At 42.4% G+C, this 3,147-nt stretch overlaps 1 protein-coding gene and 2 long non-coding RNA genes across 6 annotated transcripts in view; 2 read left to right on the forward strand and 1 right to left on the reverse strand.

Moving 5' to 3' along the window:
• The window catches only part of phf11 (PHD finger protein 11), a 959,893-nt gene that overhangs the window by 4,438 nt on the left and 952,308 nt on the right, over window positions 1-3,147 (forward strand). The gene's annotated exons all lie outside the window — the stretch shown is intronic.
• Window positions 16-1,350, forward strand: LOC112488344 (uncharacterized). Its single transcript, XR_003052317.1, has 3 exons — window positions 16-431; window positions 520-705; window positions 950-1,350. It is a non-coding gene; the product is annotated as an uncharacterized LOC112488344 (long non-coding RNA).
• LOC103391755 (uncharacterized) overlaps window positions 1,544-3,147 on the reverse strand; it is a 9,450-nt gene continuing 7,846 nt past the window's right edge. Inside the window, exons 3-5 of the long non-coding RNA XR_522817.3 lie at window positions 2,898-3,085; window positions 2,719-2,807; window positions 1,544-2,169 (exon numbers count right to left, since the gene is read on the reverse strand). This is a non-coding gene — a long non-coding RNA (uncharacterized LOC103391755). The remainder of the gene's footprint in view (window positions 2,170-2,718; window positions 2,808-2,897; window positions 3,086-3,147) is intronic.

The raw sequence follows: 3,147 nt of genomic DNA on the forward strand, positions 1-3,147 counted from the left end.
TATTCGTATAAAATACTTTTTGGAATTAAGCGTAAACTTACATTTTAAGTCAATATTGGGAATATTGGATTTTTTTCACGATGGTAAGGCTTTAGTCTTGCTAGTTTTTGGAGATATTTTGACATTTCATTACATTTAGCAGACACTTTTATACAAAGCCACTTACAGTTGTGTTGCATGTGTTTTCTAAATATTTCAATTTTCCTCCATTACTATTTATAGGATCCTGGCCTGTTTGAGGGAGACGAATATGCTGCCCTGGTGACCGAGTGTAAAGAAGGGGGCCAGAAAGAGGGCCTGATGCTGGACATGCATGAAGAGCTGTACAACTGATTCACAAGTCAGGTCATCAGAAACCTCAATGTGGTTCTCAACCTGAACACTGAGGACCTGAAGGACAGAGCTGCCACCTCTCCTGCCCTCTTCAGCAGGTACAGTGACATTTACCCTCACAGCAGCAGAGTAACGCTAAAAACTATTGAGCTTCAGTGCTAAACAAAAACACGTGCTCTGCTCCAGGTGTGTGCTGAACTGGTTTGGAGACAGAAGCTCTTTACCAGGTCAGTAAGAGACCCAGGTCTAGAGAGACCCAAGTACAAGGTGCCAGACTACATGCCCATTGTCTACGACAAACTGGCCCAGCCACCGTCTAATCCTGATGCTGATGTCAAAGGCTGTGTGTGTGTACATCAGACACTCCATCAGGTGAGAATATTGGCATACTTAAATATTGATCCTTGATCAAAACTGATAAATTGGATGTTATATAATATCGTTATTTTCTAACAATGTGCATTGTTAATAATTTATCTGCACATTTCTGCCTGTTTGCCACTCTTTGGCAACATCAATAGCTAACAGCTAGCATAAAGTTAGCTTAACATAGGCTAGCACTATCGCATAGTAAACACACCATGGCTCTACTTAACTTATGTTTCTTTTGTGTCAGCTGTACCCGGCTCAGTGACAAGATTGGGGAGTTGGAAGGATGGATTTCTACACTATATCAGATCCAGGAAGAGGAGCGGTTAATGGACATCGTTGTCTTCGGCCCAGCTCAAACCACCGCAGGCTGGGCCCCTGCTACCAGCCCCTCTTCTCCGCTCAGTTCCGAGGAATCCTGGCTCCAACTTGGGGCTAAACCAAAAGCTTGGCAGCTGGTGGACTCAAACCTGAAACCTTCCGGACCATAGGCCACTTCCTTAAGCACAAAGCCACCACTCGGTAAGTTTTTAAAGCTATAAATGGTCTTGCTCCATGCTACATCTCTGATACACTGTCGCTTTATACCCCTGTTCGAACCCTCAGATTTGCTGCAGCCCATTTGCTGAGAATGCCAGATCCTCCACCCAAGAAGATCGGGGAAGCAGCTAAGGATAAGTTAAGTTGCTCTAATATTATTATTATTATTAAATTCATGTATTTACCTAAAGGCACCTTAAGGTTAGTATAAGGCCAGAAAAGAAGACAAAAATACAGGAAACCATGTTAATGGGAAAATCTCATCCTTAAAACAAATATGCAACTCTATGGGTTTGAAATTGAAAATTTTATTTAGTGCAACGTAAACAGCTTACAAGCAGATGTACACATAGTGCATCTGCTTTTATTCAATTCTTTGCTGGCTACATTGACAGTCAATCAACATGTAGTTCAGCATGATATCATTTCTTACAAGTTAGACATTACATTAATAATTGGAGCATTAATTAAAAAAAGGGGCCTCGTCTGTCTGTATCGCGCGTTCAGGAGGAGCGTGCGTTTCATTGTTTTTATTTCGCTGTCAGTGTTGCTCTCCTCAGCCAACAGGAGTCTTCAAATGACGTCAGATTGGAATTTTTTGCAGGTTAGATCGGATCGGTCAGATTCGCTAACTACATTGGGCTCGGCTGCCGATACTGATACTGGATGGGATCGGCCCTATCCCAAGAAGCAGCCTTCACACACTACGCACCCAAAAGTTGGAACGCCCTACCGCAGCACATCAGGGAGGCCCCATCCAACCACACCTTTAAACAACAACTGAAAATCCACCTCTTCACCCTCACCTACTCAAAGCAGCCCACTGCTTGAATCCATCGGTTGGCACCTGCAGGCGGTCGGCAGACAACTACCACTCTTCCATCACCTCCTGGACCCGGGGCCGGTGGAACTGCCTGAGGTTTCTTCCTAGAAAAAAAAGAAGTTTTTGCTCTGTCATCCCTGAGCTTTTTTCTTCCTAGATCCAATCAAGCAAAACTTGGGACATTGACTTGGTCACTTTGCATGTCTAAAAAATATGGCAACCCTGTGTTTTTGCTTTTGTCAAACTGTCAAAGCACTTTAAGCTGCATGATTGTATGAAATGTGCTATACAAATAAAGCTATTATGGTTATTATTATTCTTAGCACAAATTATTAACACAATAGTGTTACTATTGCAAAAAACTACAACAATAAACAACAAGTCTCAGAAATGCCTCAACATGCAAGTTTATGTCCCAAAACATGCTGCTAGGTGAAGAAATTGGTGCTAAACCTTTATATCTTAACATGTCAAAATATCACCAAAAACATGCCTTACTATAGCTTTACTATCGCAAAAATAAAACATCCCAGAAATGCCTCAAAATGCAAGTTAATGCACCAAAAGGTGCTGCAAAGTGAATAATTTGTGCTAAAAACTCAAATAAATTCTTTATCTGAATATTTCAAAATATCACCAAAAACATGCCTTACCTTTCTCCAGATCCATCTTGCTGGTGAACTCCTTACCGACCTGGTAAAGAGCTTCTGTGGACCAGTCTCCAAACCAGTTCAGCACACACCTGGAACAGAGCACATGTGTTTTTGTTTAGCACTGAAGCTCAATAGTTTTTAGCGTTACTCTGCTGCTGTGAGGGTAAATGTCACTGTACCTGTTGAAGAGGGCAGGAGAGGTGGCAGCTCTGTCCTTCAGGTCCTCAGGGTTCAGGCTGATGACCTGACTCGTGAATCAGTTGTACAGCTCTTCATGCGTGTCCAGCATCAGGCCCTCTTTCTGGCCCCCTTCTTTACACTCGGTCACGAGGGCAGCATATTCGTCTCCCTCAAACAGGCCAGGATCCTATAAATAGTAATGGAGGAAAATTGAAATATTTAGAAAACACATGCAACACAACTGTAAGT

Source organism: Cynoglossus semilaevis, chromosome 16, assembly GCF_000523025.1.
Source record: "Cynoglossus semilaevis isolate Cse_v1.0 chromosome 16, Cse_v1.0, whole genome shotgun sequence".
Classification (NCBI taxonomy): domain Eukaryota; kingdom Metazoa; phylum Chordata; class Actinopteri; order Pleuronectiformes; family Cynoglossidae; genus Cynoglossus; species Cynoglossus semilaevis.